This window comes from Ammospiza nelsoni, chromosome 4 (assembly GCF_027579445.1).
Source record: "Ammospiza nelsoni isolate bAmmNel1 chromosome 4, bAmmNel1.pri, whole genome shotgun sequence".
NCBI classification, from domain to species: Eukaryota; Metazoa; Chordata; class Aves; order Passeriformes; family Passerellidae; genus Ammospiza; species Ammospiza nelsoni.
Genome location: NC_080636.1, coordinates 60856823 through 60881782, shown reverse-complemented (window position 1 = coordinate 60881782; position 24960 = coordinate 60856823). Strand labels below are relative to the sequence as shown.

The window sequence follows — 24960 nt, the reverse complement described above, 5'->3', positions numbered from 1 at the left end:
CTTAAAAGTTCCATACTGAGTAAATTTATTCACTCTGCTAATAGGATAGATTTCACATTATGGTGCTACTTACTCATCAAAAAAACACAGTTTGGGTTATGGTTCCAGACAGCAAAGATGCCATAGGTTGAATGTGCAGGAGCAGAACTCATTTATACCAAGATTTAACAGCACAACTGCCAACCTTGGGTGCAGGGGTTTGCAAGACAGCCAATGACAGGAAATTAATCAAATCCCCAGAGCATGATGTAAATTGAATCTGCCAAAAGGATTCAGAAGGAGGAAGAACAGAAGTCTTAAAAGGTATCTGAGCTGGAGGAAGGCTTGGGGCATATTTTCCTTAGGAACTAGTGGGATGGAAATGCTTCTTACTCACTAGTAAGACACTCATCCCTTTATTCCACCATGCTCATCAGACTGGAGAATTCCTCACCAAATTGCAAAGAGAAGTTTTCTGAGACAGCTGAGATCAGAGGAGAGTAGATGGCTATTGAAAGGACTGCTCTTCTCTCCTCTGTCCATCCCACCCTTGCCCTCCTTCTATTTCCTCTGGACTGTCGCTGCTTTTTTCATGACCCCATCTGTGACACCACCTTACATAACTAAACCACTTGAGAGCAACCTCTGTCTTCTTTCTCCCTCGATCCTGCTCTCCAAAAGAAATAGTTCTCAGGGGGTTGTGCTCCCTAAGACAACTCACTAAGGGCCCAAGTAACAGCCAGCTCAATCATCCGATTGGTTTCAAACCCAAGGTATAGAGCAAGAATTTTCTCTATATTGCCATGCCCTTTTCTCATGTGCACTGGGTTCCATGCAAAACATTAACAAAATTATTTCAGATTAAGTTATTAGCCTTGATGTTATAGCTTATTATTATTTTTTTCTTCTTTCCATGGAAGAAATATTCATGGAATAACAGTAAGTAAGTTAAAGTCCTTCTCAAAGTAAAACCAAGCTCAAATGGGTTTGTCAGGTTTGTCAAAAAAGCACCAGAATTATTATTGCTTTTTTCTATCATTTATTATTGATTTTTTCCCCAGTAATAAATGGTAGTGGAGGTATACAAATTAAATATTTCTATACAGCCTTTGAATTACAACAATTTCTTATATTGGTAAAGCAGTGGCAGAAACAACGAGTACAACCCACTGGAATTACTTCATTCATGACATAAAGAAGGATATTCACAATCTACATAGTCACTAAAATGTCAAAGTTCATTTTGAATCAGTCAAGTGTTTAAAAATTACAGCTAAAAGAGTGGGCAATCTTCAGTAGCATTTTACAGCCAGATGCCTATAACGCAGCATATGCCAGATCAAATGTTTTGTATTACACAAGTATAATTCTAAAAGCAAGGACTAGTGCAGGAACTACATGGAGAAAGCATGGACCTACTCATGTGGTTTTCTGTGTTTAATTTACTAAGGCAATTTTTTTTCCCCCAAAAATGATTGAACGGACCAGGAACATCATATAATCTGTTCAAGTCCAAGGTATTGCCTTCTCCAGGGAGGCATTTTAAGCACAGAGTAATCAAAACCCTTCAAAAGGTCTTTAGTGTGAAGCAATAAAGCCACTTTCATTTATGCAGATGTACAACCAAAAGCCATGTATACATCCACACAATCAAATTGTTTCTATTATTATCTTTGTACTCATTTCAGATTCAAGCTGATAAACTAACAGGAATAGCATCATGTAGTTAAATATGGTAAATGGGTTACTAACCTTAAAATGTCTCAAAAACCAGTATTTTTAAAAAATTCTTTGTTAAAGGAAATATTTCAAAACTCAGCTTAAAACATGCTTGAACAGCTAATAATAAAAATATTCATTTTCTGCAAGAATGGGAGCAAAGATTTGGGACAGAACACAGAAAATTAATAGCATTTTAACAGTCTTAAGAATCCTTATATACCACGTTCCTATATAAAGATTAGCAGATAAAAGATTATACTTAGTTCATTTGTTTAGTATATGTTTCGAATATATAGCTTTTTATTTTTTTTATACCTCCTTGCAACTTACTGGCATTTCAAGGTTAGCCCATCCATTTTTATAAGAAAAGGCTACAACTTTATTTTAAACTTAACAGGCATTCATTCTTTTTCCTTTCAAAATCTAGGTATAAGTAACAAAGCACCAGAGTCTTATAAATTTTCTAACACCAAATGCAAATTAAGTTGTCAAATTGCTCTAGGCAAAGTTCCAAGAATGTAAACCCAAAGGAACTTCAACACAATTTCTCAACTTCAGGCTCTTTACAATACTGAGGCAAGGTAACAGAATATGGTGCAGTCAGGAAGCGCTATCTGTGTATGGAAAAATGTTTAATTCTCCAATTTCAGCAACTTCCTGTATTGTGTTTATAAGCTGTACGATGAAATAGATGTATACAAAAAGGAAGAAACTGAAAGGATGGCAAGGGCTCTGTAGATTAAGTAGCTCACAACGTTTTCAGCGGCCTGGAAAAGTGGATTGACAGTTCATAACTTAAGGACATCATAGGTTTTGTAAGCATCTAACAAATTTCTGTGTTTCTCCATCCTTCATTTGGGGTCAAGTGAATTGCTCACCTGCATTGTCTCAGTCTGATTAGAAGTAAAAAACATAGAATTCCCCCCATTATGTGATAAGGTAAAACTGCTCACCTTTTCTTTTTATGTCAGCTCTGACTATAAGGCTTTACAACACCATCTCCAGCAAAGTGGGAGTTTTCCTGTTATGAGCTGAGTAATTATTTAATCTTTCAACAATCCTCCTGAAAAGACTCAAATCCTTGTTTCTTAAGCACCAGGCAGGAGTTTTAGTAGATTGTTTAAACAAAGAGCTGATGACTTTTTGCTCTGCAGATCTACTTCTTGTTTACCCCAGGGGAGACATCAGTCAAAGAATGACAACTTAACTCGCCAGGCATGCTATTATTTAGCAATAACCCCAAGGGGACTAGGGACATTTCCTGCACATGAAGTTTAGGTCTCCCAATGGGTATCTGAAAATACGAGATAGGCAATGACAAGCAGCCCACACCAGAGCTGTGCTGCCAGCACCTGGTGTCTGTGTGCCCATTACCTCCAGCCACTTTCTCAACCGGCTCCCATTTTTCTGTCAGAAGACAATTCTTTACAAATCCCTTCCTGACAGACATCCTAGGTACTAAGCATTGAAAATACTAACATCATTCACACTTGACATCTGTCTTTCAGACATCTGTCTTTCTCAAATATCCTGTTTGTATCACTGTGAGCATCGCAAGTGATTTTTTGTCAGCTTTTCAAAGTGTAGTTCATGAAGAGTGAACACTTCTGTGTTTACTTTATCACGGTGGTTATTAACAACAATGGTCTTTATAAAATTGGTTAACTCAGTTCTTACCTGTCAAACTCTTAATTTTCAAGAAGTAGTCTTGTCTCACAGTTTAAGTCAGATGATATAATCTACAACAGAGCAGAAAAATATAACAATTACGTATGATATTGTACACTTAACATTAGTATTAGAGTTCAGTCACACTTGAGCAAACTGACATATAAATTTTTATTTTCATGGTATGGCATATATTTTATGTGGCAAATATCAAGCAACAATTGTACAATATTGCATATACTTACTAATAAAAACTACCTTTTTCCTTTCCCAGTGTTCCTGCTCAAACATGAAGATCTAAGAGTTTTATCTACCTCCACACACTACTCATAACACTCATGCTGTGGTTAGATAGATTAAATAATTAAGGTCCTGCTGACACAGTATTTCTTGTCACTAAACACCCCAATCAATTGAATTAGGTGCTTTAGGAAAAGGTGCATGACTGGGCTGAGATGCACTCAACTCCCATCAACTTCTAATGAGCTCTTCAGTAAAAACATGCAAAAAAACCCCCATACTCCCTACAAGTATGGATCTGATTACATCCCAGTGAAGCCTAATTATAAATTAACACCCTGAACTGCAGCTAAACAAAATACTGTGGGCCTGAGTTTCTATTGACCAAAAAAGGCTCCCTGTCCAAAAAGCAGCAGCCACAGTGCAAAAACATTCCAGCCAAGACAGCTCACTTTTGTGTGTGCCATTTCCCACTAGGGGCAGAAGCTATGGACTCTAACCTTTCATACAAGTTGCTGAAAATGCCACAGGCATCACAGCCAGTTACATCTACTGTTCTTTAATCTGCATCTAGTGCCAGACTCGTGCCAAGTTTTTCATTTATTGTTCACGAAGGGCTCTTTGCTGACTTGATTATACAGAGACACTGACAGAGTCAAACCAAGATGTTTTGTTATAAGAAACAGTCGATGTGAACATCTGCAGAACCCAAATAAGTTTTTCTTTCCTGGTTTGGGGTTTTGTTTTGTTGCCGTTTTGTTTTTCTTCTTCAACTAACCTACCTAGGACCAGTGTAAGTTGCCTCTGCTCTAGGAGAACTTTCTGGCATAACCATCACAAAAAATTAATGCCTAGCCTACCTAAACAGCACAGCTCTGAGCCAAAAGGCAGCAAAAGAGAACAGCAGCAACATTATTTCACTCCTCAAATATCTGAAGGCCACAGTGTTGAGCCTTTGTTCTCTGTGCTGGTTCTCCAAGCTAGACAGGCAACCACAAGCCTCAAATTACACTTCATTGATCCAGGGCAACTGAGGTGGTGTTCAGTTTCAGTTCTGCAACCTGCATGTTGACCTGCCTGTTTGTTGGCCTAAACAATGAGATTTCAGGAAATGAGGCGTTTGCACTTTGTCCAAGTCTTGTTTTCAGAGAGGGGGATCTCTGCCTCAGAGGCCTAGGTTGGAATGGAAGGAAAGCATAACATCTGGACCCAGGCTCTTGGACTGCATTCCTTCCCTGAGAGAGTCTCTGCTTCAAATTCAATATGACCAAAATAAACACAAACCTAGAAATGGGAGGCGGTCTCAACTAGCTCAAATTCTTTTAGCATAATGTTTTTGTTACCTATGCTAAAAGTGGAGGATATATTTAGAAAGAAGACAGGGAGATTACAATCGTTTGTTCAGTAATATTTTAGAAACATATATTCCCAGATTGGAAGATTTCATACAGTCCATCAATACAAAACCAAATCCTAACCATTTGCAATAAAAAATATATAGCTTATGGAAATTTGAAAAATTCACATAACATGACATTAATAATATCCACAGTAATGGAGTGCCAGCAGTTAAATGTAGAAATAACCCATATGATATAAAAAAATCTTCAGTTTCTCTATAAAATAACTAAAACTTTCCATGCAAACTTCCCATTAAACTAAATGACAGTTTAAAGTTGCTCAAATGTGCAATGAAAGAATTCCAATTTGAGACTCAAGCAAAGACCTTTGTTCCTTTCTTTCTTTCATGCCATGACAACAATTCCAAAAAGATGTTTCTAAATGACCTATCTTAACCCCCCACCCACCACCCAAAAAACCCCATACAATAGGAATAAATGCCACACAGGGCATTTTCAAGAAACAATGTTCACTTCTCTCCTGAAAGTAAGAAACACTATCTCATTGTGCTCATGTATGGCAAATAGAAGCCTAGAGTTTCAGTTATTTGCTTGCAACCATAAAAGAATTGTAATCTGGTGTCTAACTCAATCTGCTGCAGAACTTTTGTATCCGCTTATCTTCCTTTTAAAGTCTACATAACTTCAAAGTACTGTTGGACTGAAGCCTTGCCTTATGCCTCCAAGCAACATACTATTATTTATTCTGGCTAATTGATCTGTCCGATGCCTTGACCACATTCAGAAGGCACCTTCTGTTTGGAAAGAAAATCTAGTACTTATGAACTTCAGGTTGAGGATACCCACCAGAGCCAAGCAAAGACTTTTTTTTTAAACAGCCTAACACACTTTTTTGTGTGGTTTTGCTTGTTTTAACAAAGACCTTGTTGGCTTTTCTCTTGATTTTGCTTTAACTTAGATAAAACACTATGAAATTCATGCTCATAACCCAGCAGCCACTTCTTGGCAATTTGAAGCTATTTTATTCAGCAGCACCTGAAAAAAATGCCTATGTGGCAAAACTTCATGCAAGTGCTCCATTGCAATAAACCAGGATCCTGAAAAGGCCAAAAAGGACAAAATTTCATCACATTACTTTACTTATTGTCTATCTCAAACAAAGAGGAGGACTCTGCACAATAAAAACCACTCTTGCAAGCTCAGTTCAGAAATTTTTCTTGCTCAGAGAGTACCTGAGGTAACCTACAGTAATTTATTGCAGAGATCCAGCTGTATGTCTCACTAGCAATAGACGGACCGTGCAGAGTAAGTTTCCTTTCCCATTCTTAGGTACCAGATAGTCTTTTATTGTGCAATAATGTCCTGGCTTAGTTTTTCCTTGTACTTCACAGCACAAGAAAAAGAGACAGTAAAAAAACAGAACAAACAGAAACCCAGCTGAGACAGTTCCTTCAAAACTAGTAGCACGAAATATTAAGTTTCACCTTCTTATCTAGAATATGTAAATGTTTCAGATTGTGATCTCAGGCTGACTTCCACTGACAAGAGCACTGTGGCTGCCTGGGGAGCTGCCGCTGCCCATCTGCTTTACACTGATACAAGGCTGCCATCAGATCTGGGTCATCTCACCTTGGAGTTTGCCACGCACATAAATTAAGGGATCACATACAAATGTGGTTGTGCTAACTGCAATATAATTTACTGGCAGAAAATATTTTTAGACATTTCCCACCCACTAGCTTGAAAACAGTGATTTATCTATATAATTAAAGAGGAATTTCTTTAGATTTGCTCTTTCCACTATGTTTACCCACATGTCTATGGAAAATAGAAAAAATATATCCATAGTATATAAAATATAAAATACCAGAGAATTTTGATAGCTAATAAGATATTAAAATGCAGAGAATATATTTTCTGCTATTCAAATTTTACAAATATGTGCACCTAACACTATAGAATCACAAAACATTTTGAGTAAGAAGGCACCCTTTAAAGGTCATTTAGTCCAACCTCTCTGCATTGAAAGCTTTATAGCAGTCACATGAATGTGCGCTGCCTAATAATCACTTTGGTGGGTTCATACATGTGAAATATTTGTGAAATGCCTGTGCACATCCTCCCGGATGACAGAAGGATTTAAAACAGCAGCCACCAGAAAATGCATGAAGAGTGTGATGTGCCAAGCTGCTGCCTGCTGGTAGCCCCTGCACTGCTCCCTCCTGCTTGTAATCACAAGTCACTGGTATGCTGGGCACACCGGCAGGGAGCTGTGCTCTCTTCACTCAAACCTAGCAAGTCCCACTGGAAAGAACAACTCAGTGTTCCAGCAACTCAACATGGAGTGCTGACTTTGAATAAACTTTAATGAGGTGTTCATGGCCGAGAAATAACAGCAGGGGATCCCTGAAAGTTTCAGACTAATTGGCAGATGCCTTTCTATGTCTGAAATAAAATAAAAATTCAAAACCCAACCCTTGTTGTTCTGAATGCATAACAAGTCACATTACAGAACTCCAAAGCTGCACTTCAACCAAAACATTATATGCTAAGCATAGTTGCAATACAAAAAGCATGAAGAAAAGACAGAACATGGACTAATGCTTGAATGGCACATTCCATCTCATGTTCACAGCTCCAAGTCACTGCAAACATCAGCTCATCTGCATGTACACAACTGCATGTGCATTTCCTGTGTCCTCTGCCATTGTTTTCTCAGTCACAACAAACACAAAAGAAATAAAGTATTGCATGTGGAGCCAATCTTTCTGTTCAATTTACGGAATCAGTATTCTCTCTCATCTCTCTTTTTTTAAGTTGGATTTAGAGCACAGAATGTGGCAAAACCAGCAAATGATGAGCTGGTGGAAGCAAGAGACACCTCCCATGTGGGTCCCTGTTTTAAATGACACATAACTGAGCGACTCAGGTCTACAGCATAGATTTACTCTGCGTAGATCTTAACTAGACAACAGTCAACCAGTTGGATGAGCAGCGTGTCCTTACTTTTCAGCATCTTAGAGAAACGTGGCTATAAGAAAACACAGTTTTTATGAAGCTAATGTGTTTAATAGCCACCAAATTGAAGGGAAGATTATTAGAATGGTCTTTATCAAACATCAGCTGAGACAATGAATGCCACCACTCAAAGATCAGCATGAACTTAAATTACACTTCTGCTGTCTCTGACAAATGTGTTCGGCAAAATTCTGCAGTTTTGTGCCCCTCGGTGCCATCTGATTACATTAATAATGGGAACTATCAGGGTTTTGGATCAAATCTCTCATGGGGACAAAAATGCAATAGCCCCCAACTCATAGCCAGAATTCCCTCATTTGGGAAGTCACTTTGCTTGCTCTGAGCACAGCCATGGTGAGGCTTCCTAGGAGGGACAGGAGGCTTTCAGGCTCTTGTGGCTGTGTCCATGGACCCCAGGTGACAAAGAACTGGCTTGGTTCCATGTGTATTTCCTGAGTTAAACTTGCACAGAGGAGCAAACCCAATAGGGAAACCAGGGGAAACAGAGGAGCAGGGAAAGCAACAGTTTGGTTTCTCCCTGCAAAAGAGAGGCAGATTTTCAGACAGAGCACAGGCTGCAAAGCCAAGCTTCGTATTACAAGTGAGGAAACTGCTTCCTGGTGTTTGATCTACCCACTTTAGTAAAAGAGCACTTGCTAAATGCGGCATCAAAGGCATTCTAATTGTCATCATTACTTCCACCTGTCCCCTGAAATACAACTCCAAATACCATCTAAAACCTCAGCCTCAGAGTGGCAATGGTGTGTGCTTCTAGTTTAATTCTAAACCGTGAGCAGTCTGGGTCCCATCTTGAGGATTATTCTGCATGAGACACTGCTCTGACGTAGAAGTAAAATGTTGGCACCCCATCCTCTAAGTAATACATTTGCTCTCTATGACCTATCAAGATCAGCTGTTCAAACTTCCTATTCAAAGAAGAATTTTTACAAGACTATTTTTGAGGAGTTGGGCTTTGTTTTTAACAGAGTAACATAAACTCTTCATAGGAAATGAATGTCTATAATCATTGTTGCTCCTACTGAATAAAATCAGACCAATAAGTGAACAGCAAAGCAAAAACAATGCAGTGAAAGTGAAACTGACTGGAAAATCATAATACAGCCATATCATCATAAAACTTTTACCAACTGTTCAAATAACTTCTGAAGTTAATTATTCTAAAACTTAAATAGAAATACAGTAATGTATCTAATTGCATACATTTTTCCTTCCATAAATCTCCATCCCTAGTAAAGCCTGTAAATTACCTGCATCATTAAACCCCAGCAAGCCTGTCAGCGAACATAAAATTTGACCGTTTACACATCAAAAATCATGACAAAAAACTCCCATAACAATCTGAAGCAATCTATATAAACTGTTTCAAATAAACTTCTGAATCTGAAAATAGGCAGGATAAAACTTACTTGAAAATGCCTGGATCATTATATCCTGGCTACTTCCAGAAGAACACATTCCAGTTTCTCAAGCCAGGCGACCAAGAGGCTCCCAGGACAGCCTGGGAAGACTGGTGGAGCTGCTCTGCTTGCAGGGATTTCTCAGGGGAGCAAGCTGCATGTGAACTGCCAGCTAAACTCTGAGGGGGCAGCACATCACGCACTACGGGGAAGGAGGTGACTAACTGGTAGAGGACATGAGAGCCTTTCACAGAGAGGGAAAATGCATGGCAGATGAACATTTATTCAGCTCCCTTATTCCGTTTTCACATTAATGGAAAATATCAAACTAACAAGGCAGTGCAATATACCACAAGGAAATTGTAACATGCGTATCCCTGTCAAAATAAGGCCACATTTTATTTCTGTGATACACCACACCAGTAACACATTAGTCAACACATTATGCAAAATCCTAACAATAATAATTCAAAAATAACACAAGCCACATGTTGGCTGGTGTTCCCTGTAGTCTTTGCGTAAAAAATAAGTCAGAAAACATGGAGACGTGCAAAGCTGCAAGATTTCAGGCTCCAGCCATATTCATACACAGACATCATGAGAACCTGGAGCCAATGGTTTTGCAATCTAACCATGGAACAGCCTTTCACATCATACTCTCTGGGCTCTTGCCTAAGTATAACAATCTTGAAAAACGTGGCTACTGACACCCTGCTTTACGACTCACTGAAGTGTTTTGAGCCTAGGAAGTCACATCTGGAAGTGCACTATGACATGCTCTTCTGGTCTAGGCAAGAAGCAGTAACCAAAAGCAGAGACCATTATGGACCAGTTTGGGACAAGCAAATGCCTCAAAACACAGCATTATGTCTAAATCAAACCACTGAGTCCTGCCTGGCTTTTCCTACTTTTTTCCATTTGAAAGGATCCATGTGCATTGTAGCCCTGTTCTTAATTTTAACCCTTCCCATTCAAAGCTGACTTATTTTCTGTGTTTTTCTCCCTCCAAGTATTAACCACAACAATGTAAAGTAGAAAATCCTTATGAAATAGAAATACAACACTGTGAGCATGAAACAACTGTGAACACTTCCTTCCTTCTAATTACATTGAAAAGAATTTACCTTGGCAGAGTCTTCAAAACTCTACTATTAATTTTCAAATATTCTTTAGTGATGAAGCCTGTTTAGATCTAGAATTGTTTCTACTTGACTTCTCCCATCTCCCTGAGACTTTTCATCTTCAGACATAAGTTAACAAGAGCAGCAAACTCCTCCTTTAAGAAGTTTCTCCCGGATGTTTGTTACTTGCATACAATCTGTAAGGTGTGTTTCTTCCTTTAAAAAAAGCCCGAGGATGATGTTATATTAAAAGTTTATCTAGTGTTTGTTTTTTCAGTGCTCTACTCTTTAAGTCTGGCTTACTAAAGAGATAAATTTTAACTCTGTGTTTCTTGAGGGTAAAAAATAATTTGCATTTATATATCCTTCAGTTTTATTTCCCAATTTTAACATCTAGCCTCCTGAACAAAAAATCATATTATTCAGTTCCCATCACTGCTAAAGTGCCTATTGTTGTACAACCTTCTACCTCTTTTAAAATTACTGTGCAACACCATGCTGAGGTTTTACACTCTTGTTTTCCCCTTGCACTGAAATAACAGAGAAAAACAGACCAAGATGCATTATGTGTCAATATGTGCCCCTTAAAAGGTTTCTTCTAAGTGGCAACATTTGAGCGGGACACCCTTGCCCTTATATCCACATGAAAATGAGCTGGATTCGTCCTGAGGCGACCAGAGGTCACTTTGCACTTCAACAGCACCCTGCAAGCACCTGGGACAAAACTTGGGATATAAATTGTCTCTGCAGGCAGGCACAGTGGAATTAACCCTTCCAGCACCCTGCCTCTGTGCTGCCATCACCTGCTACAGGCTGCAGCATCTACCTGGGTCTAATATAATGGCAAAAAGGTGCTTAGCACATTATCCCAGATCTAATTATTCAGGAGTACTAATGAGTTTAGAAGCTCTCTTCAGCAGTGCTCATATACAACCTGATGCATAGACAATGATTTCTAAATTTCTCCACAAAGTATTGAGATTCAGGGCTTTTCAGCAACTTTGCAAAACTGAAAGCAAGAAAAAAAAATTATGCCAGGATTCCTGAAAGGAAACAGAAACTACCTTGACGATGAAGCGTTTGTTTTCATTTTTAGGGCCCACATGGAAGTCCTTTACACAGGCACTGAGTAGGTACAGAGGGGGATTAGACCTTGGCATTAGATTAGAACCCATTTTTCCTTCGAAGGAGGCACTTCTGGAACAAGAGCTGGTAGCACTTTGCAGAGCTCCCTGCTGCATCCAGGAAGGAAGTCATATCTAATTAAACTAGGCAGAACAGATGCATCATCGTTTTATCTGAAGAAGCCAGCGAGGGAGCTCGGCTAGCACAGGGACAGCCAACTGCAGCGTCCCAGCTCCCCAGCAGCCTGTAAAGCTGCTACTGGGGGGCCTTGGCATTGTATTCAAAGCCACTTTTAAGAGCCAATATGGTAAGCTGTGCAAGATATGTACAGGGAGCCCCATAAAATCCTTTAATGGAAACAGCAGGCTTGTGTTGGAAAAGGTTTCAAGGAGATTTGTACACCAGCATAAAGATTTCTGCTGCCATAAAACGCCAGTACACAGGCTCCCATAGCCCTAGACCTCACAAAACCTTTGGGATGTTGTTTTCTGTAAAAAAGTGTGCATCACCATCATAGAGCAAACATTGATATGATGATGACAGAACACTTTTTTCCCTGCTGCTCTGCTGTGTTAACCCATGAGAGGCAAGGTGAGATGGTTAGCCAGCTAAAAGCCCAGCAGGGAGAGAGGACTCTTGAGCAAGCTGCCTGTGCTGCATGTGCATGAATCTTACAGGGACACAGCGGCTGGGCCAGTACCATTTAATGCCCCTGTGATTGTTGTGGTTTGTGTTTATTTCATTAAGTTATTGTTAAATGGTTCATTCTGTTATCTCCCCATGTTTTCCCCAAGTTGGTTTTTCCCTAAATTGTACTCTCCCTTAAAGCTGTACCTCAATCTATTCTCCTCCCTTCGTTCTAGTCCCTTCCCTGTCTATCAAGGCGACCCTGCCCTTCTTTCCCTGCCTGTCAAAGCAACTCCGCCCCTTTTTCCTGAATGTTCCCTGCCACTCACCCCCTGGGCCAATCACTGATTGAAACACCCACTTGGAAATCCCCTAATCCACGATGCCCCCCATTGGCCCATGTGACCTCTTCCCTCTCCTCCCCTATCCTGATTGGTCACGCAGTGTTGATGAAATGCCCTAGCTCCGCCCTTGAAGTTTTCCTATTGGTTGTTTTTTCTGTATCCACCCCCCTGGTTTATTACTGTACTTAACCCTGTGTATTGTGGCGTTTGGGGTTATTTTTTCATTATTCCTTCACGTGGTATAGGCTTTCTCTAAGGAACTTCAAGACAAAAGAATCTTTTCTTTTTCGCCTGGTCCCTGCTGTGGCTGTAGCAGTGTGCCCTGCAGAGCTTGCAGCTCTTCAGGTTCAGCTATGAGCAAACCCCAGTCCCCAGCTGTTCCCCCCTCCTGTTGTGGCTCCTGTGGCTACTAGAGTGTCCAGAGCTAGCCCAGGTTCCACTGGGTTACAGCACGTGGTAAGTTATTCTCAGATAAAGCACTAAAAGCACTAATAATTTCAACTCAGTCTAGGTGGAAGGCAGTCCAAAGCCATCCTGAGGAGGAGAGTAACGCTGAGAGTCTTTCTTCTTTTTTCTAATAGAAACAAATGCAATAATTCTTCTCTTTAGGCAAAATCTTTGCGGATTTTTGCCAGTGTCACCTGGCAGTGCCAAGTATTTGCTATTCCCAGAACGAGGGGAGGGCAGGACCCCCATTCTAAAGAGCACTTAAGAAGTGTGAATGGGGATGAATGCAGCAGCTCCCTCTGTGGCTGTCAAGCACCTCTGACTCTTAACTTTGCTCCTGTGCTGCTGGGCCTCTGACGTGGAATGCAGCTGCTCTGCCATACAGGGATGTGCTAGTCAGCTACACTGGATAATCGAGGTACCAGTCTGGAAAAGAGGGTGCAGGACCTCAAGGAACATCAAGGAATTTCTGCTTCAAGGAGCCTCATGAGGAAACAGATTCAATGGATATGTAGGCTGCTGCTTATGACGTTTTACCTACCACATCATCCAAAATTTCCTTACAAATCTTACCAGCACAGCATCACTGGCAGAACATGACTATCACCGGAATACATTTTTTGCCTGTTTACTGAAATTCTTCCCAGCTTCTCCAAACTACTCAAACCCACCGCAACCACCAGAGGAAAACACAGCAGTGGCTCTAAGTGAGTTAAGAGAAGAACACCACTAGAAATAAGTCTTTAGACATTGCATCTGGAAAACCTCTGATCCTTCACATCGAAATAGGAACAACAATTTAAGTATTCGAAGGGGTGATCTTAGAAATTGTAAGCATCAAAAACTAGAAGATGGACCACCCACACCTGTATATTTAACTTCGTTTTTAAAAATTATGTAAAATCTGGACCATCGGGAACATTGTTTGAAGTATTTTTGATATTTACATACAGTAAATTGTAATTTCACTCCTGCTTTGAAGAATTAAAAGCACTAATGTGGTCATTAGGGGATCTCATCTGTTCAAAGCCAGAAACAGGCAGAATCCAGGAGGGAGTGAAGGAGGGTGTGGAGAGGAAAAAACTAATACAATTACTTTTTCTTGATATTTGTTTTGTGCATAAGGACTGACGCATTCTTCACCCAAACTAAAATTTCCCATTAGAAAAAGAAGAAGAGTCTTCAGAAAACAGTGAACAACCTTTTCATGACTATCTGGTTTATATTTGAAAAATACAGGAAATGCATTCTTCTAATCAGCCCTTTTACCTACTGCCAAAAAAATGAGAGTGCAGCTTTACAGCCAAAACAAGCTATTATCAACTCCTTTTATAATTCATTCCAAACCCCTACATTAACGTAACGTTGCAAACGAGCACTTAAATGCAGAAAAAAGCAAAAAAAGTAAATGATGAGTCCCTCTGGCCTGTGCACACATCCTACAGACTTCCTATTGTGGACCATTTTTACACTTAATTTTTCACAGTGCTATTTAATGTTATTAAAACACAAAAATAAGTCTTATGTAAAACCACACATAGAATATGCAGGAAATGTCATCTCTCCCTAGCAAATTCTCTAAGAAAATGTATATTTAAAATTTCTGCTGGTATGCAGTATCATTCCATTCACACCCTTTCTGCTTACAAAATTCAAGGTTGTCGTATGTTCCAGCTACTGTGTGTTCTCAGTTTCCAAAAACTTTTTTTTTTCTCCTGCCAACATAAAATATCCATTTGTCCTGGAGAACAGCTCTTGCACCTTCACTTAATGCACAGTCACTACACAGATGGCTTACATCTGTGCAATTAATAATAATTTTAAAAATCTGCATTTCAAAGCGATTTTGTGTATACCAAACAAACTCACAGTTCATCAGCACCAAGTAAATTCACAATACTTAATGCTTCAGATTCACTGTCCATATGGTCAGTCCTACAAAAATATGACTCGTTAGACAGTAGCTACCAAACATGGATGCTTGACATGAAACTGGAACAAGCATTTTATCAGAACTGATAAGAGATAAAGCCCGTGGAATCTTTAACACTGTTAAATGACAAATGATTGATCCAGTCCCGTGTTCTCTGCCAGGAAGGGAGGAATACCCCAAGGGAGTGAGACATTCATAACATGCAAGAAACACTTTCATTCAGACTCAAAGCAGGCAAGATCAAAAGAAGATGCAAAATTTATAATTTGGAGGAACAGAAATTAGAAATAAGCCCAAGTTTGAAAAATACTACAGATGTTTCAATGAAAATACAGCACCATAGTTAATGTATTGAGACAAGGCAGAAAACATTCACTTCTGAGACACCTGAACAAACATTTATTATCCCAACCCAAGAACAACCAAAGAATTCCAAAGTTTATATGCTAATGTACCTCACTTCAAAGATTTCCTTAAGCTACATCAGAAAGCACAATTTCTATGCCTGGAAATTTAGCACTGACAGAAAGGGGACTTACAAACTGTCACACTGTCAAAAGGAAAACACACTGACAAGTGTTCCAATATGCAAACCCCTTATTTTTCTTGAAATAGACTGTTGCCATTTTCTGTAATTGCAAAACCTGTACCCACGTGAACTTTGTTCCCACACGGCCTGGTAAAGATTTCTGTTTCCCAAGATACTCCTTGACAGCCACTGCTACCTCTTCTAAATTACTCTGTGTTACTGGCGGCTTGCAAATCAGGAATTTGATCTTCTGGCACCTGGCAAAAGAGAGACACAGCTGAAGCCGTACAGAGAAAAGGTCCTGTGGCAACATGGGGTACTGGCAGACGGCTTGGATCAGCTGCTAGGACTGCTCAGAAGGTCAAATGAAAGAGGATTTTAAAAGTGAACAGAATAAAATGAGAGAATTAACTTCACCAACTTCTGTAGGACTGCTACAGGAGTGGAAAATTAGAGTGGGGGCAAAGGAATGTGTGAATTGGAGAGAAGTTTAATTGGCTGTGGAAGGGAGGAAGGGTGCTTCATGTTGCAGTTGCAACTTCTTCTTCCCCCAACTGATCCAGGTGCAGATGACCAGGAAGACACACAGGCTGGGATGTAGGGCCTGATTTCATTACTGTGCAGGAAACACAGGGACAAGTGTTAGACCTCCAGGGATAGCAAACACCCTTGATTCTCTTTGATTTCTATGTCAGGCTTAGATGAGTTATAGTAAGTCTAAAAATAGTGAAGCTAAAGATCTGAAAAATACCATGGTTAGTAATGCTACCATTTTTTCCAAGGGTATGGGGCACAGTGGTTATCAACATTACAAGATGGGTATGATCTGACAACATTTAGGCATTAAGTTTGTAACTCAGAGGTTACATAAAGATGGAAGTGGCCATTTCCATCACACAGAGTGATAGTCTTAAATTGTACACTGTCGCAGAAAATCAACAGAATACATTGCAAACACGGGAAAATGAAGCTCCACTTTTTCATGTCTCACTGGGAATAACCAGGTGCTGACAGCACATGGCATAACATTGATTCAAGCAAGGAAAGGAAATACTTTCAGGGGATTCAACTGATACAGAAACCAGGAACAGTTATTAGATTAATGCCAGACATCATGGATTTATATAAAATAGATCTAGGGAAACAAAGTTGGTTTCATCGTCTGATGAGCATAGCAAATCTATCAGATTAAACAAGGGTTTACACATTGAGAACATCAGTATTTCTGTACCATTTCACTCTTTGCTATTCAAAATTCTGATCAAAAAGGTTGATGCTAAAAAGAACTAAAAAGCAGCTATTCAAAAGACTGTCTGATTTGAGATTCATCACCAGTATAGACTCAGGTTCTACCAGTAACATCTGTACCAAGTGAGCAGCATTACTGACACCAAAATCAGCTTAAAAATTGCTGTTCCACCTTTAAATCACAACTTAAAGTCAGAGAGAAAACAACAAGAACTTAGAGTAAGCAATTAAAAGTTAAACTGTTTGAACTTAGAGAAGTTCTAGAAGAAGACTTGATTTCAGTTTCCCACGTGCTTCCACTGGAAGAAAATCCAGTCTTAGCTGCTGAAGGGACAAAAAAACCCCTCAGCTATGGACAGATGTTCCAGAAAGGATGATTACTTGGTGTTCTAAATTACCAAGGCCAGGAATGTTGAATTATTCAACTCACTATATCAAGAGCTACAATATCAAAAAATCTTGCCAGAATATATATAATGGCAAAGGACAAATTTGCAATAATCACATATAATTTATTGTCTTAATATAGGTTAAGTACAAGAGGTATGATAATCTGTGACACGCAGAAGGATCAGACAAGTTTTTCAACAAACTCTTCAGTCTTACTTGCTTTCATTGTACAAATGAAAAAAAAAAGAAAACAAAACAAAACAAATGGTCTTGAAGTTCAAAGGTAAGAACTTTAGGCAACAGCTGTATTTTTAATCTCTGCAAAAGAAAAGTAACAATAATGTCACCTCAACATTAAAAAGGTTTTACTTATATTAATAAATGAGAAAAAGGCACATAATTCTTCGCTTTCATGTACAGCAATGTCTCAAATACTTCCCAACTGCTTGACTTGCTGGTGCTGATAGGAGGAGAATGGAGTGTGCCCAGTACAGTACAACATGAAACTGATAACATTATCCCACTTGATTGTCAAGTTTGCTTTGGTAGCACATGAGTGATAGGAAGCCAGGGGAAGAGGAGGGAAAAAAAAAGTCCGCAGCAACAAAAATCCCCAAGACACTTAGGGAAAAAACAACAGCTAAAATGAGCAATTGATCTGAGGGAAGATATCCAAGTCAAATTTAATCATATGCTCAGCAAAAGCATGCAAGTCTCAGGCAAAGTGGATTATCTTTGCAAATGAGTAAGCGCTGAAATGAGAGTTTACTCAATTCCTTTATATAGTCACAGACTGGAAATACGGCTTGGAAAGGAGCAGTATTTGATAAGGAAAAAAAACACAGCAGGGAATCAGACCTCAAAACCAGACAGGAAGACAGGTGGCAGTGTAAACTGGCAGAAAGGCCAGTACCGGACAGAAAAAGATCAGAAATAAAATACTGCATGGCTCAAGAAATTTAGCTGTAGGAACAAATTGTTCAACCAGATTAAGTAGGAAGGTCAGAGCAGAATTGCTGAGGCGCTTCACTGCTTTGCCTTCTATCAAAACCACCCAGGGCTTGTCAAAGTTTGTGCAATGCCTCTTGGTTCACATACAGGACAAAGAGGTTGCCAGGCAAGTGTCTCAATAAAACAAATCTTGCTGTGCTTCTGTTTGTTCAACAGCACTGCCTGCATCAAGTGCTGGGAATACTCTCAAAATCCCAGCAAAATTTAATCTTCTAGGACAAGAGTAACAGCCTCATCACTAACCACTGAAACAAATACCTACTGCCAAAAAATACAGAAAAGCTGCAGTGTCAATGAGGCCACACTTAAATGTGGGACCTTTGCCCTGCACAAAGTAAAATGCCAAATCCCTTCCAGCTGGTGTGATGCAGACATAAGCTACTACTAGCTCTGATACAGCCAGTAATGGAGAGAGTCTGTAAGGAATAAGTACATGAAGAATGAGAAAATTATTTATGAAAACCTGATGAACTCAGATGAGCTGGTATCCCAGTGCTGGAGGAAAACGTTGCCTGTGCAGGTGTCTTGGAAAATGGTTTTGATTTTGAATAACATGGGTGGCCTGTGACTACATCACTTCAATTCCTCATGTCATATAGCAATATATGTCAATAGTATAACCTTTACTGAGCAAGAAGTATATAGTAATTTCCTCATGGTCCACTTTTACCTCTGTACACGACAGTTCACTATAGATGAGAAGCTTGTAGATCAGCATGTGACCTGATTCACTGAAGAGAATTACTGCTTTTGTGAAAATATCATCTTTATACATACACTAGATGTTTTAGCAGATGGAATATTTCTTTTCAATTCCTGAATTCAGTAATAATGTGCCTTTTTTTTCTTTTCCACAGACTTCTTTGCAGTCTTAAAGGTTCACACAAAACCAAGACAATATGTTTCTTTATAAACATACTCAAATTTTACTATATGAACTTGGTCAACAGTCTACATAAAGTATCATACAATAACAGTACTTTGGACAGGACTGGCAGCAGGACAGTCAACCCAAGGAAAACCAGTGGGGAAAAAATCACTGTGTGCATAAATTGAGAGCATACATGAAACTGGCATAGAAGATCTCAAGCAAAAGTTCTGTTTGATGGTTACACTCCTTCAGATAACATCTCAATTAGCTTCAGGATGGCCCAAGGATTACATACTTAAAAGACAGCTGTTCTTTTCCTGTATCATCTCATAAAACAAGGCTCCAACCTAGAAACTCATTCACTGGTTGTCTCAGTGTTCTCTGTATCCAGCTGGGGTTTGCTCACTGTCACTGCAGCTCGCACAAACTGAGCCTTACAAAAGCCACCTTGTCCAATCTGTCAGCATTTCTCCATTGGATGAGCACAAAGGGAACGGACTTTCACCTTAGCTGCGCTACAGGATTTCCCTGGTCCAAAACTTGAAGTAGTGTTCTTGTGCTTTGGCATAAATCATACGAAAAAATACACATCCAAATCTGAACTCTCTTGTGAGGTAACACTAAATATGAAGAGAATACTGTAAAAATGCTTTACAAAAAGCATATTATTAAATGCGTAGTACTGACAAAACTCTGGAAAATTTCACTCCTTGACAGTGATCTCAAGTTTCAGCTATGCACAAAGAATTCATTTTCACCTTCTAATCCTGTGGATTAAATATGTTTGGGAAAAAAACTCAAGCAGAAAAGAGACCTCCCAGTTTATAATTCACATATTAAAGAGGACCTCCTGCCATGAACAACTGTGTCCTAAATACTGTTTTAACAAAATTCATCATTTTAAATCCTTATGTTATGATGTTTGCATCAAAATAAATGGTTCCCAGTGCAAAAGCTGCCATACTTATGAAATACGGGGACAGATGTTTCTATGGGAAAACAAAATATTATGGAACTCCAAAAATTACAGCCATCACAAGTCAGAACCAATAAGTTTGCAAAGTCTGTTTCTGTAGACAAGCCTGCTGTTGTTACTAATTTTTTTGCATCTTAATTCTGTAAAGACCAAGTCATTCAGAAATACCTGAATAAAATGCTATTCATCCTTAATTTCAGAGAAAAAACATAAAGTGAAGATTTCTTTTTTCTTATTTTTAAAATTAGATATGAAGTAGATAGAAGCCAGGTTTTCTGCTTATACGCAAGCAGTTAAATATCCGTACATTTTCTACATATATTACAAATATATTTTTCTGGCATGTGCTGCTCAGCAAAGACTTAGCCAATTTAATTGTTCTAGATGAAATTTGAAGACACAGAATTCCTCACAAAATATGCTCAACATTTGGCAGAACTGCACTCTACTAATGCCTTTGAATTTATTTATCTATTGAATCCTTCAGAAGTTAGCGGAAATTACCCAATTTTAGGGAACACAACCATTTTATTTAGGTTCCAAAGGTCAAAACTGGGCTTTAAGACAAAGGTGGGTGAAAGACATGCTGCAAGAATTTTCTCCTCTTAAGCAAATAACACTGAATGAATACCAGTGAAGTCCAGGGAAGTGAAAGCATGGGGAAGAAGTAACAGAAAAGTGGCAAAACAGTACTTGTAATATGAGAAATAACAGCACTAATTGACTTTGCTAATAATACACAGAATACAACTGGCTACCCTTTTACATATAATTTTACTGCAGTCCAAGTGCTCAGTATGTTGTCCAAAGACAACCAATTGCTCACCAAAAAAAAAAAGCAAAATTATTCAGATGCTTTGCTATTCACAAACCACTTTTAACTTAATATGCTTAGCAAGATACATGAATAAAAGACGTATTCTAACAAATAATCAGTTTATTCTCAGAAGTTCTCCAAGTGGAAATAATGTCTGACCTTGTTCTTGGGTTTAGCCTCTTAATTAATACTACCTCTAGGGAGACAATAATAGTCTCAAGTCCTGCAACATTAACTGTTATGTGCTAAGCATGTTCAGATTATCTTTTCAAGTTGTGTAGCATCTGCCTATTGATGCAGCTCTCCATGCAATTATTCCTTCATTAAATGAGTACCCTTCTCAAACAAGACAGCCCACAATGTTGAAGACTTCTTGCACTTACTATAACATTACAATGTAAAAATTTGCTCCTCTTTGGAACAGAGCGGTCTCAGAACCACTGCATTTAGCAACTGTCACATCATATGAAGCACTCGTAGCTAGAAGCACCACACTTCCCAATGAAATAATTGTTTAAAAAAAGATTCCAAGTAAGTTTTGTACTTGTACATAACTAAGAGGTCAGTTAGAGGTTAAATTCTAACATAAATTTCTTTCTTTAATCAAAATGTGGGAGTGGAGGAGAGTGGATGCAGTTGGTAAAAATGCTAGAACCATGTCCTAATTGTCGTAAGTTAAAATGAGCTCTCTCCTGTCACAGCATATGTGGCAGTTGAGACAGCCATGATGTGTTGCCATGCAGTTTTAGAAGGCTTTAAGCATTCACCCATACAGAGTAACACCATACCTCATTATAAGGCTTCAGGCATCTCCTCATACAGAGCAACACCAGACCACTTCAGAAGGCGTCAGGCATCAGCCCTTCATGTCCTTCAGCCCAGCCTTTTATACCCTCATTGCCATACATTGCCCCTGTGTGCCCTCTGTTCCCTTTGGTGATGGGTCAGTGCCCCTGGGCACTCCATGGCTCATTGCTGTCAGTGCTGCTCACCTGCTGCTCACAGCTGCACCCATGGGGGATGAGGCTGGACACAGCCCCACCCCAATCACCCCAGAATCTGTGTGTACCTACACTCTCCCAAAACCCAATTAAGGAAAGCTGGCACAGTGCCAGCTGTGTTAACTACACCACTTGCAAATGCTGTCCCTACACGCCTTCGTCACAGACCTTTCCAGATGAGACGTCTCATGCCTGATTTGTATCCATATGATCAGGTAACATACCAAGGCAGAAAGAAAAGTGCCTGAAACAAGTGTTTGAGGTGATGTATCTGCTACAACACAAGTCACTGACTCAAAACATGGAAAATTAGACATCTTGAGTTGCCACTTTCTGGTGGTGGCAAATTTCAGACAGAAACTCACCTCACTTGCAAAATGCTGCATTTTCCAATTTAGAAGAATTGCTACCTTTTAAACAAGAAGTGCAGTAAAAGACTTTCAGATACCTATGTGAGCAGTCCATATGGACAACATTTCAGGTGCTTCCCAGGTTTGAAGTCAGAAAATGGAACTGAGGAGCATCCTTCCTCATCCCACCTCCTGCCCATCACCCAACCCTCGGCTCCATGCCACCAGCAGAGCTGCATCCACTACTGGAGCAGCTCAGTAGTAAGAATGAGCACCTACAGTTGGAGGAAATGAGGCAGAATCTAATCTTTGCCACCAAAAAGTGGCTGTGGACCAGTACCCAGGAGCAGTATCCTCAGTATCTACACTGCTGCTGCGTATGGAAGCCTGTTGTCCTAATGCTCTGAAGAGACTTCTTTTGTAGGTGCAGGTTGTTATCAAGAAGAAAACAGGATTCTCCATGGAGTGCAGTATGACTCATACTAAAAAGGAAGGTTAAAAAGAATTATGTATTCTAAGACAGATAAAAAGAAAAAGCAAACAGATTCTTCTAATTGAAGACATGCTAGCTTCCAATCAAATTCAACTTTTTTTCAGTTGCTCACAATTCGATGACACAATTCCATCCAGTATGTCCAGGATGCCAGAATCAGAATCCTCTCAGTGAGGGTAATAAAAAGCAGAAAAATGAACCTTACTGTAGCTTAGACAATGATCTTCTACACTGTTTCATTTCCAAGTTCTTAGGCACTAGAAGACAGTGTACTATAGAAAAATAAACAAACACTTGAGGCTGATTAAAGAACAAAATCACACTTTAAACAAAAATCAGTCTTGGCATTGACAAGAGAAGACAACACAAATTAACAGGAAGCTGTAAAGCTTTAGAGCCACAGGAATTTCTTCACAAGGAACAATTAAAGTGAGCCATTTAAAAACCTGTGCGTGTGTGTTTACTGTATTTCCTAGCCCTTGGACAGCAGCAGTTTGCTAAGATACATGTCTTTTCTCAGCACGTTCAGCATCTCAAAACACAGATACAAATTGTATGCACTGCCTCAACAACAGTCAAGAGACAGAAGGATGGGGAACCAAGAACACCTGTTAAAAATGTATGGCCAACTGACAGCTTTTAAATTACTGTGCTGCTACTTTTACCAAAAAAACTACCAAAAATTGCTTCAAAGCTGCAGTAAAAGTGTGCTGGAATACACGTAAAGCCCCTGACCACCTGGGCGTCCAAGCCTGGAGGTTTCTGGACCCGAGGTTGACTTCTGGTCCAGCCTATTGTGACCTCAGGCCTAGGAATGGTTTGTGTGGCTTTCAAAGCATAAACCAACAATAACCATACTAAAATGCACACACATAGCTCATTACAAGGTATCACAGCATTAGCCTTCAGCTCAACAAGAGTCCAAATACACCCAAATCTTGACAATGCACCATCTCAAGGAACTCTTCCTGAGGCTTTCCTTACTTTCTGTTCATGTAGCTATTACTGTGACATTCTTTGTGCTCTAAGTTTTATGTTCCATACCTAAGAAAAAAAAATAACCCTCTTTGAGTGGTAAATATGAGTCACGCTTGCACTGGGACCAAGTTCTTCTTCCTGCATGGAGATGGAAGGAGAGAAGAGTAGAAGACTGGACCTCTCCTGTCCTATACAGCAAACAAAAATATTTGCTAACCCAGGAGCAGGTTCCACAAGTGCTACACATGCACAGACTCACTGGGGAGGGCAAGGGCAGCTCTCAGGGGCATGCACCTGAAACAAAAAATACCTGGGCACATCTGATAGGGAACAAGCTCAGCTTGAGCAAGCCTTCAAATGCCTGTTGAGTGTAGGAGGTATTTTTAGCTTTCATTACAAACTGAAGAGAGTAGTTCTCAAAGCTTGGAAATAGATTATTTAATTTAGTTTTATTTTTCCTGGCATTTTATTGCAAACACTCTTAAAGCTGTTTTCAGGTTAAGAAAAACAAGTGAAGGGAAAATGCACAGGTTAGAGTTCACTTTTCTTGAAATCTAGCCCAGATTTTCTAAGTGTTAATCTCTGGAGGAAAAGCAAACTAATTCTGTAAGAGTGGCTCTGATTTTGGGCCATACGACCTGTTTCTCACATCTCTCACAGATTTCATGTAGTTCTCAACAATCTACTGTTTGCACAAAATCCCAGAAAGATTTTGTTCATTAAATGTAATAATTGCATCAAGCTCTCTTCTCTCTTAGTAAGCTTTCAAGAGCACATGCCAATAGCAGCAGTCCTGAGAAACTGGCTACTGACCTAGTGTGGTTATGGCAGCTGAAATTTTGTTAAATTCAAACATGAGCAAAACCAATACGGTAATAACTGCTTAGAAAAGACAGTAACCAAAAATGGGGGGTTCTAACTTTTTCAACTGGTCAGTCTTTCTTAATCCTCAGCAAAGTTGTTCAAGTGTAAAGCAGTGTCACCAGTGGCATTTTGTGAACCCATGTATTCTGAAATACAGGTTGTACATCACATCTCATTTCCCAAGTAATTTCTGTACACGCTTAGTACATCACAATTCTGTGTGATACTCTCCATTCAGTATTTAAACACTAAATGGAATAAGATCTGTTTCTAATTGACACTGATCATTGTAATTTGCTTAGATTCACTGGTGGGGAAAAACAGAAGATTTTCTTCTTTTTTCCCTAACCTTTCAACGTTCTGTAAAACCTACTAAAGCTTATTCTGCTTGTTGCAACATTACAACAGGTATTAGAGCAGATGCTTCAG

The 24960-nt window shown here is 39.4% G+C and overlaps 1 protein-coding gene across 2 annotated transcripts in view; it reads right to left on the bottom strand.

The window, feature by feature from the left end:
* The window catches only part of BMPR1B (bone morphogenetic protein receptor type 1B), a 241410-nt gene that overhangs the window by 138582 nt on the left and 77868 nt on the right, over positions 1–24960 (bottom strand). Inside the window, exons 4-5 of one of the 2 annotated variants that reach the window (XM_059470648.1) lie at positions 15658–15789; positions 3379–3440 (exon numbers count right to left, since the gene is read on the bottom strand). The gene's annotated coding sequence lies outside the window, so the exon portion shown is untranslated. The remainder of the gene's footprint in view (positions 1–3378; positions 3441–15657; positions 15790–24960) is intronic. The other variant, XM_059470647.1, reaches the window with a different exon arrangement.